Source organism: Gracilinanus agilis, chromosome 4, assembly GCF_016433145.1.
Source record: "Gracilinanus agilis isolate LMUSP501 chromosome 4, AgileGrace, whole genome shotgun sequence".
Lineage (NCBI taxonomy): Eukaryota > Metazoa > Chordata > Mammalia > Didelphimorphia > Didelphidae > Gracilinanus > Gracilinanus agilis.
The window spans coordinates 16,349,331-16,364,761 of NC_058133.1; positions in this window are offsets into that span (position 1 = coordinate 16,349,331).

Below are 15,431 nucleotides of genomic sequence, written 5' to 3' on the forward strand. Positions count from 1 at the left end.
TTCCTTTGCTTTCTGTCTTGGTAACAACTCTGAGATAGAAGGGCAAAGACTGGGCAAATGGAGTTAAGTGACTTTCCCAGGGTCATACAGCTAGGAAATATTTGAGGCCATGTCCTCCCAACTCCAGGTCTGGCCCTCTATCCACTGTGCTACCTAGCTGTCCCTACTCTTTCAACTATAAAATGAAGATGTGACCATACATACCCAGCATGGAATTAGGCACACATAATGGTGGGGGGGGGGGCGGGTTCCAAAGTGAGATGTAGCCCCTCCTTAGAAGAGTTCTCCATAGTAGATGGCAAAGTAATACATAAAGATCTAAATAATAGCAGCTGGAATATAGAGTATAGAGAAGGGGATGGAAGGGAGAGATGTTGAGGGGTCATAATGATAAGTTTTCTCACCTGATGGGACCTGGGGGTATGAAGGAGAGTGAGGGGTCAAGAATGACTCCTAGTGGATGTGCTATTGTGGGAATCTTTTTTAGTATAGGTTGGACTAGAAGACCATTAAGATCTCCTCTACCTTTGAGATTCTGTGGTTCTGAAAAAAATATAATCTATTTCTTTCTTCCTTTTTTAAATATATTTTTTGTATAAATAAGTTGTTTGGATTTTGTATCTTGGTGAAAGTATGACTTCTCACCATATGCTGTATATGGTAATCCTAGGTATAGTGGGGGGGAAAAGTCACTGGCTCCTGAGTTAGAGCCCCTGGATTCAAATCCTGATCCTCTCACTACTTATTTAAAATGAGGAATTGTACAATGAGTCCAGTCCTTCTGAGCACACACACTCTTCTGCTGATGAAAACCCTGCCTAGACTGGGAGCAGGCTCAGACATTTTTATAATATTTCTAACTATGTGCAGTAGAGATGATCTTTGCTCAATTGTTAAGCCTGAATTGAAAAGCTTTAAAAAGGTACTAAAGAGCCAAAGTGAGACCCATTTTCTGCCTGGCAGAATTTGAGTAAGAGATAAAGGTTATAAACCTCTATGGGTAGTCAAGTCTCTTATTAATTGGTTAAATGAAAATGGAGTGCTGGTCTCTGGCAATTAACATTGGGGTGAACACTTTGGGATAGAGGCTTGAGTCCATGTCATTAGAGAAGACGTCACCCTAATTCCTTAGGGGTACCCGTAGAACTCTTAGGGGAAGGGAAATGACCTTGCCAGGGAACTTGACTCAGTATAAATGGGAATTTGGATAAGAATCCATCCTCAAAGATCACAAAGGCGACACCTGGGTGATTTTGGGCAAGTCCCTCCAGGAAGGGAGGTGGCTCTCTTTCTTCATTTCTGCTTCTCAGAATCTCTAGGGTTTTTTTCAGTGTTCAGTTTAAATATCACCTTCTTTAAGGAACCTTTCTGATTCCTCCAGATGTTAGATCTTCTCCAAATTAACTTACATTTAGTTTCTCCATATTTTGCATATATTTATAGATATATTCTCCTGTAGAATATAATCTCCTTTGAGTCCCAAAGGACTTCCTCTTTTTTGTCTTTGCCAAATTCCTAATACCTACCATATAAGAGATGCTTAAAAAATAAACCATTCATCAATTGGTTATTTGAGCATTTTCAAGTTGCCTTTCAATAATTGTATATACTAGGGCACCTCCAGAAATCAGATCCTACACCAGATTCTCATCAAAGTTGGAATCATGGGAAGATGAGGCATAAAAAGAAAAGAAGAGCATCCCCTTGATAAATCCTAGCCAAAAAAGAGCACCTTGGACAATACTGCTCATAATGGACATTTTTATGGTGATTTAAGATTCACAGATTACTTTGATTTTCCCAGAAATGACTATAGGAGGTGGGTAGTTGCGCTTAGAGCCCCCTGGAAATTAATTTTTAAAAAATTTTTAATAGCAATTAATAGGAAAGATAAATGTACCTGTGGCCATCACCACTCCTCTGGATCGCTGCAGCACCCACCAGGGGGCAGTGGCACCCACTTTGGGAATCACTGGCTTAGAGAAATAAAAAGTTGGGGGAGCAGGAATTGATGCAGAGTGAAAGGAGCAGAACCAGGAGAACACTGTACACAGAGACTGATATACTGTGGTAAAATCGAATGTAATGGACGTCTGTACTAGCAGCAATGCAATGACCCAGGACAATTCTGAGGGATTTATGGAAAAGATGCTACCCACATTCAGAGGAAGAACTACAAGAGTGGAAACAGAGAAGAAAAACAACTGCTTGAACACTTGGGTTGATGAGGACATGATTGGGGATGTAGACCCGAAAGGACCACACCAATGTAACTATCAATAATATGTAAATCTTGACTGACCACACATGTTAAAACCAGTGAAAATGTGAGTTAGCTATGGGGGGGAGTTTGAGGGGGTGAAGGGTAAAGTAAAAATATGAATTATGTAACCATGGAAAATTTTTCTAAAAATAAAAAATTAATTAAAAAAAACTTGGGGGAGACATGATATCTGTCTTCAGGTGTTTTAAGGGCTGTCTCATTGAAGATGGATTTAATTTTTTTTTTCTGCTTAGCCCTAGAGGTGAATCTGGAGCAATGGGTAGAAGACATAAAGAGACATATTTAAACTTTATGTCTGGCAATACTCCCTGGCAATCGGAGCTGTCCCTAAATGGAATGGGCTGCTGTGGGAGAGAGTGGGTTCTCCTTCTCAGGAGATTTTCAAGAAAAGGCTAGACGATCACTGTGTTCTAGATGTGTTCTAGAAAGGATGCTTATTCTTCTTTGGCTTGATGGCCACTGAGGTCCCAACTAATTCTGAGGTTTTTGGATCCTTATAAATTAAGAAAGCTTTTCCTATCAGTAATAACTCAGTCCTGACAGATTTCACCCAATAAATCACCCCTGCGCTCCCACAAATGCACATCCCTTTCTACTTGTAAACAGCAGCATGTACTTATTGTGGGCATAAGGAGGGAATACTTTGGAGAAACTGCAATCCCAAAACAAAGCGGCCTGTCAACCCTAAAACTTTTGGGCATGGAGAATTTTAAGGCTGATACAAAAATCCCTGTAGCAGCAGAAGAAAAGAGAAACTTCCTCTGGGTTGGGGAGATGCTTTATGTGATATTTATGGGAAAAATAAACATGGACAAAAAACACAAATGCAAAAGATGAAAAAGAATAGAGAGGTGGTAGGATGGCAGAGTAAGAAGATGTTTATGGAGTCATTTAGTCTAAAGTTCTCAGTGTATAGAGGAAGGAAAAGGAGACTCAGAAAAGTGGGATGACTTGTCCAAGGTCACCTAGGTTAAAAAAATAAGAGGAAGTTAGGATTTGAAACCAGGGCTTCTAATTCAAAAGGTTAATGCCTTTCCCACCCCCCACACCCCCCAGTCCACTTCTGGGTTCTGTTCACAGAATGGAGAAAGCATGCCTAGTAATGAAATCATAGTTTTACCAGAAAACAGAATCTTAACAATTCACCCCCAAATTCCATACAAATAGGAATTTGTGGCAAGAGTCTAAATGAGAAATGTTGGAAAGTTTGAATTTGAGGAGCAGCCATGGGATTAGGGAGACGTGGACAGAAGGGAGAGATGCTGTGGAGGTATCTAATAATAAGGAATCACTACTGAGCCAAGAGCACTGGGGCCCCTACCCAGTCCTTCTCCCTAAGGGACCTTCTCTGCTCTGGACCCAGGCTTGCAGTTCAGATCATTTTAAGTCCTGGGGGAGCTTGGCTTCTAATGAGAGAGACATTAGGTTCTCGTTCCTCATGATCTGGGGCTCATTTCACCCTGACTCTGGCTCCTGGGGACAAATTATTTCAGGCTTAGGTTTTGGGCTCATCGCTAGGCCTTCCCAAAAGGAGGAATAGAAAAGTACCTAATATGCAATGGAAATCACATATGGGATAGCTACTTATTTCCTGTACTCCAAAGAAAAAGTAATGGATCTACAGAGCACAATAACATAATGTCAAAAGAAAATTTAGCAACTTAACTTGTAATGACTATTACAATCTCTTGGGAAGGTGATATTGAAACCTTAAGGTTTGAAGGTTGATATTGAAACACTTACTTCTGTTTTAGAATCCATACTGTGTATCGGTTCCAAGGCAGAAGAGTGGTAAAGGCTAGGCAATGGGAGTTAAATGACTTGCCCAGGGTCATACAGCTAGGAGATGTCTGAGGCCAGATTTAAAGGCAAGACCTCTTGTCTCTAGCCCTGGCACTCAATCTACTGAGCTACCTAGCTGTCCCTGATATTTATTTATTATTCTTTTTAATTTTAAGATTTTATTTAATTAATTAATTTGGAACATTTTCCCATGGTTATAGGATTCATGTTCTATCCCTCCCCTTCTCCCACCCCCCTCCCATAGCCAATGCACAATTCCACTGGGTTTTACATGTGTCATTGATCAAGACCTATTTCCATATTATTGATATTTGCGCTAGGGTGCTCATTTTGAGTCAATATCCCTAATTATATCCCCATCCTCCCATGCCATCTGGCAGTTGTTTTTCTTCTGTGTTACTGCTCCCACAGTTCTTCCTCTGAATGTCCACCCCTGATAGTTAAATCTAATCAGAACACAAAAATCAAGCAGTTTGTGAGACTGCCAAATAGCTATGGCCTCATTGCTCCTTGCTTCAGCACTGTCCAAAGAATCTCCAGGCGTCCTCCTGCTGGGGTTATCTTTCTCCATTCAGAAAGGTCCCTGGGACCGAAGTCTCAAAAACACTTTGGACCAAAGACTTTAGGATCAATTGAACTCACAAGATCACCTCTAAGCCTGGACACATTCATCTCAAGGTCAATGATGTCTGAACACTAACTCAGGAGGAGAAACAGAGCAGAAAATGTCGTTTGGGCTCCAGATGGTAACTTGAGTAAGAGAGTCCCCTGCTTTAGTTTCTGTGTGGATCCCCAGCTCCAAGATGTTCAGATGGGGTAGAGAGGGCCCTTCCTCACCCCTCCCTGGAAGTCTTGAACCCATATGATAGCACCTGGGCACGTTGAAGGTGTCTGTCCTTTTAGCTGAGCAAGTGCCCCATCTGCCTTGGGCAGTTATGATGGCGAGGGGCTACGGAACAGCTTCAAGTTTTCTGTATTGTACAGAAGAATATTGAGCCCCTCCACCACCTGAAGTAGCTGAGGTTGGGCGCTCAGAAACCATATCCCCAGAGTCCCATAACATATTTGGGGGAGCTCTAGGTACGGCCCCTTGTTTGACTCCTAGAGGAAAAGTCAACCTTTGCTGCTAAGGCGAAACGGTAAGAAACTGGGCCTGGGGGGCTAATAATCTTTTGGTTAAACTCTGGGGGAGCGGGGTGGAACCAACCTCATATTTGACACCTGTGAGGTTCTTGGTGCCAAGTCAGGAAGAGAAGTTGAAGCCTTCTTCCCTAGAACCTAGGCTGGTGGACTTTGAAGTGAAGCTGATACTTTGTTCTCCAGTTGTGTGTGTGTGTGTGTGTGTGTGTGTGTGTGTGTGTGTGTGTGTGTGTGTGTGTGTGTGTGTGTTTCCTCCTGACAAAGATCCTTAAGCCAACTCTCCTGAAATGCCAGGAAGAAATGTCTTGAAAAATTTGAGAGCAGATTTATGGAAGCGAGACATTCTGACTTTCTTGCTTAAGGAGAGCACATTAATCCAAGATGATAGATAAGACACGAAGTTGGATCACACCTTAGGGGTGTGAGCTGTTCATATCATATCCTCATGTGGCATCTACAGAAGGGAGTGAGCCCTTCCCAATTTATCAGCATGTATTTTTTGAGTGCCTACCATATGCAGTATGATATATATATGTATATATATATATATTTTTTTTTAACAAAGAGCACTGAAATTGGGGTCCATAGAACTGAATTCAAATCCTACTTCTGTCATTACTGGCAATATGACCTCGGGCAAGTCATTTAGATTCTCTAAACCTTAGTTTTCTTCTCTGTAAAATGTAGGTCATTATTCTTGCCTATCATGTTTGTAAGCGGGGGGGGGTGGGGGGTGTACCTGAGCCAGCACGAGAGAGCAGGACGTTGTTAAATTTCCAGTGTCTTGCTTGATTGTTTTAATTGTCAGGATTTAAGAAAGTGGCAAAGAAAATGCCAATAATGCAAATCTAACATGAAAGTGTATCCAGTGGTTTTCTTTTTCCAGTGAGCTGGTTGTTAAATATTTACTTATTACTTACTTATTGCCAAGATCATATGGGACTTTTTGTGTGAGGGGACTTTGTAAAGTGCTGTTCAAGCATAAGGTGGTGTTTATCCCAGTGTGACCTGGTACAAGTTCCTCTGAACCTCTGCCTTTTTAGATGGAACATGGGAAAAAGAATCCCTCTGCTGCCCACATAGAGGGTTTTTGCATCAAAGTATGTGTAATTAAATGATACATAATTAAAGTATACATAATAAAGTACACAAAAATACTTAAAGTATTTTGTGAGGAAAATACTTTGTACTGTCATTTTTACTGTCCATATTAGTGCAACTTTATTCTTTTCTTCCTTACCCTGTCACGACTGCCTCAATTGTGCTCTTTATATAGGTCTCTTATGTGTCTTGATAAATTAATATCAAAATACTTAGACCAGGGGATGTTAGCCAAGGACTCCTGGGCCCCCGAGAGGTACATGGAAAGATTTCAAAGGGCGTGTGAACTTGGAAAAAATGCATTCTAACCCTTAGCTGAAATTTGGCATTTTCTTCCATGATTCAAAGCCACGCTTCTGAGAAGGGGTCATCAGCTTCACCAGACTGCCAGACGGGGCCAGGGCTTGCCAAAAGGTTAAGAATCCCCCGGCCTGGATTCTCTCTTTAATGGGTCCAGGGTCTGGGGGATGCAGGCTGTCTTTTAGGAGGCGAGGATGCAGATGATCTCTATTCTCTCAGCCCAACAACACTCATGAATTTCCTTCCACAAGTTAGCAGCTATACATATGCATGTGGCAGCAGAGGCCTTAATTAATCCGGTGCTTCTAAGAGTTCCCAGATCCCAGGCTCACATGTGGGTTGTCCACTTGTAATTCTTTCCCCCTCCCCCACATCTGCACTCACCTCTTGCTCTAAGGTTAGATCACATTTTCCATTCCTCTATTTCTTTCATGATGCTTTGATGCCATCTATGCAAATGCAGCCCATCTGCAAACCTTTATTGATAACATACATACTGTGTGCTATTACTTCCACTGTGGGGAAGCCCGCCATTTTGATTCTTCAAAGAATATGGTATTGTTCAATGATGCGACACCACACAGCATCACTTGGAGGACAGATAGTCAGATTAAAAAGACAGCCTTTGGCTACAGAAGGCAGCTTGGGACCCTTAAAAATGATGCTCCATTTCTGAAATATAACCCCCTCCCCCTATTCGATTCTAGGCTCATTGTTCATTTGTAGCTCCCTGTCCAAGACAGATTTATTGAAGCACTGAGTCAATGGCTTGCCTGTCCATCAGACAACCTGACTCAATCCGGTAAACATCCACTTGGTTTTTCGTGTTGGGATTACTAGACTAATCTCTTTTAAGTGTCTGTAAACCTCAGTGAGCAGTATTCTGGGGTTTGATGCCATCATCTGCCAATCGCAGTGTCGGGATTACTGATGAAATGAAGGATGGACAATAACAAGGACAGCACTTTGTCCTTCTTGTTGTCCATCCTTCATTTTCAAAGGGGACCAGGGACATCATAGGCACGGCTTGACTTGCACATGAATTAGATTTAAGCAAGGCTCAAAGTTGTAAGTATGTGTGTAGGGAACACACAAATACAATCTCATCCAGACCACTATTTCCAACGGGCTCCAAACAATGGCCAAAGCAATACTAATAATAATGATAATACCCATACTAATACTAATGGTGATAATAGCTAGCCTTTAGAGATATGTAATTTATGTAGCTACTTAAGTTTTACATAGCGCTTCACAAATATTATCTCATTTGAACCTCTCAACAACCCTTCACTGTAGGGCTTTTATGATCTCCATTTTATAGATGGGGAAACCGACTTAAGCAGTCTAAGTGACTTGCCCAGGGTCACACAGCTCAGAAGTTTCTCAAGTCAAATTTGACCTTGGGTCTTCCTAATTCCAGATCCAGTGCTCTGGGTACTATGGTGCCTCCTAGCTTGATTCTTTGCATTTGGTACCTTTGAACCGGACCTCCAGAAATCAGACTCTCAGTCCCAAAGGAAGCTAAGCCACTCAGATTTTTTTTTTAAATCACTAGATTGTTTTGTTCATTTTAAAGAAGAGAAATTTAGGGTGGATGGACATGGTCACTGCTTTCAAATATATGGAGGAAAGGGTAGACTAGTTCTGCTTGACTCTGGAGAGTAGAACTGAGCCCACAGGTAAGAGGTGTAATGAGTCAAGAGTCTGACACCTAGTACTTAAATGTTTTTTGACTGACTGAAGAAATTTCTGATAGTCACAGAATAGCAGAAGTTCAGAGATGGAAGGGACCTCAGGTTCTATCCAAACCAACCCAAATTTGAAAAAGGAACACCTTGGTAATATGCTAAATGAGTGGTGGTCCAGCTTCTGCTTGAATACTTCCAAGGAGGGGAACCCACTACCTCTCTTGGCAATACATTCCACCTTGGACAGCTCTCATTGTTTGGAGGGTTTTCTGCAAGTAAATTCAGTTTAACTCTATAACTTCTACCCATTGCTTCTAGGTCAGCCCTCAGGGGCCAAATAGGCAATATAACAACCATTCAAATGAGAGAATAATTGTAAAGTGCTTAGTAAGGAGCCCAGCACATAGTAAGTACTATATAAATGTTGTTGTTAAGGTTATTGTTAATTATTCTGGGTGACAGCCCATTAAATATTGAAGATAACTATCATGTTCATTCCATCTTCATATAACATGAACTCAAGGGCCTTTGCCATCCTGATTGCCCTCCTCTGAAATTCTTTCCAGCTATCAGTGTCTTTCTGAAATTGTGGCATCCAGAACTGAACTCAGTTCTTGAGCTATGATTTGATCAGAAGTCTGGTGGAATGACCACCCCCTAATTCCTGGAGGCCTGGCTCTTTCAGTACAACTGAAGACTGCATTATCTTGCTTTTGATGGCCACATCACACTCTTGACTGATTTGAACTTGTAGTCCACTTTGAACTCCCAGATTCTTTTTAGAGAAAATGTAGGCTGACCCATGAGAGAGAGGACTCCATAGCCATCACTGAGGGTATCCAAAAAGATGTTAAATGCTTTCCTGTGAGGGATATTTTAGAAACAATTCTTTCTTGGTTAGAGGGGTAGAATTAAATGACTTATTTTATAGTCTTGGGATCATCAATTTTGAGCAAAGAGGGACCTTAGACATTGTCTAGTCCAATTCCCTAAATTTATAGATTTACACTGAGGGCCATAATTGGGAAGAAATGTATCCGAGGTAGTATGGCACCAAACAGGTAATACGTGTCAGGTCTGGAATTGGTGTAGGTCCTCTAATCCTACATTCATTGTTCTTTCTGCTCAATTATGTCCCTACCATTGTTGGGGTTCCATGAATCCATGAAGACCAATAAAGGAAATCTATTTTCATCTTTTTAGGAGACATTTGAAAGTACCCTGGTTATGGAGTAAGGGGATCTGTGTTTGAATATTGCCTCTGACATTGATTTCTTTTGTAAACCACTTAAGTATTGTGTAATTAGAATTTGCTCCCTAGAACTCTCTTTCCCAGCTTCCCATTTTCCTTCTCACATTAGGTGCTAACGTAGGGGAGGATATATTTTGGTGTAGCTCCTCCCTCGCTCTCTCTTCTCCCGGGAAGGCAGTTTTGGAGGTTGGGTGAGAGCCAGGCAGGAGAATTTTATCCACATGTTTTTACTCAGGCTTTTTTACTTTTGTTCTGTTATTTCTTCTACTTCAAGTGACTACTAATAAATCTTATAAAATATAATACCTGGAGTTATTGGATATTAATTTAAATCTTACAGTATCTTCAGTTTCCTAATCTATGAAATGGTGGTGTTGGACTAATGGGTGTTTTGAGGCCATATTTAGATCCATATCTATATTACTAAGCTTATAGAAGACAGCTGAGTTGTACAATGAATAGAGTGCTGGATTTGCAGTCAGGAAAACCTTAGTTCAAATCCTATCTCACATATGTACTAGCTATATGACCCCAGATAGGTTATTTGACCTACGTCTCAGTTTCCCAAATTGTAAAATGAGAATGATTAATATCACCGAACTCACAGCTTTCTTGTAAGCATCAAATAAGACAATCACTTTGCAAACCTTAAAGCGGTCATATAAATACTGGGTATTATTAATAGTTATTATATCTTACTAATTGTCTCAGATCAAGATAACAATAGCTAATAGCTAAATAGCATTTTTTGCAAACCACTGTGTGCCTAACAATTTAATTCTAACAAAACCTCTGACAAAGGAACTGTTACTAATCCCATTTTACAGCTTTAGAAATGGTGGCTCAGAGGCTTAATTACTCTCTCATGGTGCCTTCGTTATCAAGTGTCAAAAGCCAGAGTTGAACCCTGGTCTTCCTGATTTTGGATCCAGCTGCCTTTCCCAAGGAAACTGGCTTTAATTGTAGCAGGAGTTTTTCTTAGACAGGAGGGAGGCAGATTTATCAGACTGGGAGTCGTAACATACTGGAGTGAGTTATGGTGTCTTCTTACCTGGAGATCTTCAGAAATAAGATATATGCCCAGATGACTGGAAAGGTTTAGGTGGATTCCTGTCTAGAGTCCAGGAGACAAATTTTAACTGCTTTTGAAGGTGATGTTCAGTGTTCTGAGGCTGATAAACCAAGATGGGAAGATTTATGGCTTCTACTCCCAGGAAAGGAAGAGGCGGCAGGATCTCTGCTCAGCTGACCTTAGTACCCTTCATTGCTTGAGGGCAAAGACACCAACCGTTTTCTCTGGACTGGTTTAGATGAGCCCTTGGTCTTTCAAGTGAAGGTGTGTGTCTTTGCCAGGCCAGTTATCTGAATCCTTCATCAGCTGATTGCAAAACAGCATATCACTTATAATGGAAGCTTTGTATGGGGGCAGTCTAATTTCACTTGGGAATTTCATGTATTCTTCCTGTGAATAAGGGTCAGTGGGACTCATCTGAATGAAAAATCCTTGAGGACAAGGACTTTTGTGTTATCGGTTTTGTATCCCCAGGGCCTCACACGAGACTGTAGGTGCTTAATAAAAGTGAGAATTGTTTGAAACAAATCTCTTAACTAAAAGAAGATTCAACATTAAATACGAAAACACCTTCCTTCTCCCTCAAACAGCAGGAAATTTGGCACAAAAGTTGAAATTAGCACCAATACCTTATGTTTCTGAGGTACTTTTTAGATTATAAGTATTTTCTGCTATTAGGAATAAAGTTTATGTAGTGCTTTAAGGTTGTCATCATGACCTTATTTGGTTTCTTCCAATATCCTATAAGGTAGGTATTAATGTCTCCACTTTGCAGATTAAAAAAAAACACCTAACTGAGGCTAAGGGGCTAAAATGACTTGTCCAGGGTTATTCTGTCAGTGAGAATCAGAGGTGAGACTTGAACCTGTATCTTCTTGGGCCCATCCCATCTGCTCTATCTTAAAATTTCATAGTCACATCTCCTAACAACCTTATGCGTGAGTGAGGAAGATATTAACTGTTCCTGTTTTTCAGGAGAGGGCACTGAGTTCCAGAAGTATTAAGTAACTTGCTCAAGGTCATGTGGCATAATCAAGACTAGAAATGTAATTAGTCCATCATGTCTGGGGGTTACTTTTCTAATCAATCTGCCCTAAATTAAAAGCTGCAAAGATTGCAAAACAAACAAAAATACTTGTTACCAGGTTCACAATTTGTCTCTATCCAAGTAGTCTTCCTGGACAAAATCTGAGAGTAAACAGGAGATTTGCTCCTTGGGATGAAACCTTGGACAGTGACAGCAAAAGCTGTCGTGTAGATAGCCTTGTGGTATGTTATCAGCTGTAGTTAATGATATAGGATTCTCTCAGTTTTTTCTTATTGCTTGAGTCATTCATCACATAAAAGTTTTACTGAACAAGGTAAATAAAGGGAGGTTTGGGGGTATGTATTTGGCATCTATTAACTAATTCTATTCATTTTTGGTGAAGAAATGCATCCTTTTTTAAACTGAGTACACCCCTTTGAAAACAGCAATAGATCATAAACATGGGTTGTTCTTATTTATTTATTTTCATTCTTTACTTACATTAACTATATGAGGTAGTAAGTATAAGATGTGTTACTTTTAGAGATGATGAAACCAAGACCAGGAAATTGTGACTTGCTCAAGGTCACATAGCTAGTAAGTTGAAAGGTTAGGAATTGTATGTACCTAGTTTCATGATTTGGATAAAGATGTTTAGATTTCTAAAATTTACAAAGATGGAAGGGATGAAAGAGCAAAGATCCAGGAAGTTCTCAGCAAGCTAGAATATCGAACTGTTTCTAATAAAATAAAATGTAATAGAGATCAATGCAAAGTTTTACATTTAGGTCCAAAAAATCAATTTCCCAAGTTCACTCTGGGGGATATATGGCTTGAAGTTCATCTGAAAAAGATAAAGGAGGGATTAGTAGGTTGTAATCTCAAAGTCTTGGTGTGATATGAGAACCAATAAAGCACTGTGACTTTGGGTTGCCTTAAGAAGATAGTGTCCAGGAGTATGGGAATTACCAGTTCAGTTGTGCTCTTCTCTGGTTTGTACTTTACCCTCCAGACAATCACTCTTGAGTGCCACATTTTAGGAAAATCATTTTTTTCTTTTGCATTGCTCTATCCTGGTTCTTTTCCTACCTGTCTGATGGCTCTGTGTCCTCTAAAGGGTCACCCATTTAACCATGGGTATTTATCAAGGCTGTCTTGGGCCCTATTCTATTTCTCCTTTGTATTTTCTCACTATATTATCTCATTTAATTATTATTTCTCTGCAGATGATTTCCAGATCTATCTGCAGCTTCAGCAACTCTCCCAAGCTAAAGACCTTTTAGATACCTCCAATTACATATCCTATAGGCCTCCAGCATGTTCAAAACAGAATCTGATACCTTTCTCTTCAAACTTCCCCTTCTTAGAGATTCCCTTATTATTGTTGAGGGCACTAGCATCCTCTTGAGTACTCAGGCTTGTAACCTTGGTGTCATAACCCAACTCCTCACTCTCACCAAACCCATACAATGCAAGGCATTGCCTAATCTTGCCATTTCTCCCTTCATGGTCATTTTCTTAGACCCTCATCACCTCTCATCTGAACTATCACAATCACTTTCTAATTGTTCTCCCTCCCCTTCTAATGGCTAACTCCCATCTTCTCTGTATCTTGGGCTTTGTTTTTTCCCATTAGAATGTGAATTCCTTGAAGGCAGAGGATGTTTTTGCATCTCTCATAGTCTGGGTAAATAAAAAAAATTTTTTAAGCTGACTGATACAAGTGACAGGACAATCAGAGGAGAACAACCAGTATGTGAAAGTTTGTAGATCATGCCATTTGAGGGAATGGTGAAGAAATGAGGGATACTGAGCCTGGAGAAAAGAAGACTTTGGGATAGGATAGCTGGATATTCAAACGGCCATTATGTATAAGGGACATTAGACTTGCTCACCTTGGCTTCAGATGGAAGGATGGGGAGTAAGAGATAGAAGCCCCAAAGAGGCAGATGGAGGTGTGATGTGAGGTAAAACCTCAGAAACAATGAGAGCTAGTCTCACATGGAATGACCTGCTATTGAGGTGGGATATAAGGTATCTTCTCATTGAAAGTCTTTAAGCCAAAGCTAAGTGACAATTTTTTTGATCTCTTTTTAGTTAAGCTTTTTGTTCATGGATGGGCTGATCCATATTTTGGTCTTTGAGGTCTCTTCCAACTCTCTGATTCTGTAATTCTCAGAACAGGGCACTCCAATCTACCATATTCAGAAGTGGCTCTGAGGGAGGAAAAGTGAATCCATTCTTGACTGCACAGAAGAGGATTTAATCTACTTGAAAGAAGGAAACAGTATGGGAAATGTTGGCTTTGAAGTCACTGGATCTTGGATTGAATCTAGAATGTGTGTGATCTTGGGCAAATCACTTAACTTCTTGGAGCTCCACCTTGTTTCTGAAATGAAGACTTTGGACTAGATGGACTTTAGTTGGCCTTCAGGTATCAAATCTAGGATCCTAGAGATGTTCATGATCCCCCCCAAAATCATAAATGATACAATGGGTACGAGGCAGCATAACATTGTGAAAGGAACAATGGACTAAGAATCAAAAAGGCTTGTTCTGGAGTCTTGGTTCCAGTCATTATTATCCATATGACATTGGTCAGGTCACCCCCCTCCCAGAGGTTCTCTTTCCATTTCTATAAAGCAGGAAAGATATGAATACAGTACCCGTACTGTTTTCTCCATATCTTAGTGGGAAGGCCAGTGGATGATCAAGGCCATGAAGGAGAAGAGATCTCCAGCTTTGGCATCCAGTAGCTTGCTATTTAAATGAATTAGTCTTCCTTACTAGGTACTAATCTCTTATTTTCTGGCTGATGAAGGATTGTAAACTCTGTAAGATCTGCCCAGTAAAGCCCTGGCTGCCCCACCCCGGTTGCATGTCTTCCCTTTACAGAACCCTCCCCAGTGAGCCAAAAGCCTCCATCATTCCCTGAGAGCTTTGTGTGGCCCTGTCCTTGGTTCTGATAACGGCAGCGTTGAGTGTCCTTACCCATGTTGTATCTCCCGGTAGACTGAAAGCTCTGTAAGGGCAAGGCTTGGGTACCCCATTTCAAACAAAGCAATCTAGTAGGCACTTAATCCACGGGAGAGGGTGAAAAGGAAAGGAGACAAGGATGACTCAGGCTCGTTAGCATTAGCATTTTTATTTTCCTTTTTTTGTTGCATAGGAAATGCAGTACTTGCTTCCAGTAATTGTACTGTAATGTGAGAAGGTGGTAGCACTAATGGTTGAATACAAGAGTTAAACTAATCCACACCAGCTCGGAAAAACCTGTGGAGATTTTAGTTGAATAACAATGGACGCCCACAGTGATTCTCAACCAATTACAAATTTTCACAGAACACAGTCCAAACTAAAAGAAAGTCAATCCAAGGATACTAGAGGCACGAGGGGCCAGCTCATAAAGACAAAAGAAAAAGCATGGTATTAACACGGGGGGGGGCAGGTGAGGTTTGCCAATTGATCTCACACATGTCTATCAGAAAAGATCCAGTCTATACCCCTCCCACTTCCGAACTGAAAACCAAATCAAAACCAAAGCCAAAACAGGGCATCTGAGTGGACAAAACCCAATGCATCTGGGAGAAGGTCCTAGGCAACTCTTAGATGAGGGAGGAGGATCAGGGCTGGGCAGGGCTGGGGGCTCTTTCCATCGCTACAAGGTCTCACCAGAGGCTGATAAACTTTGACAGCCAGCAAAATGGTGGCAGCCTTAGTCGCCCAGTGTGGGAAGCCAATCATAGGGGGAAGGAAAATGA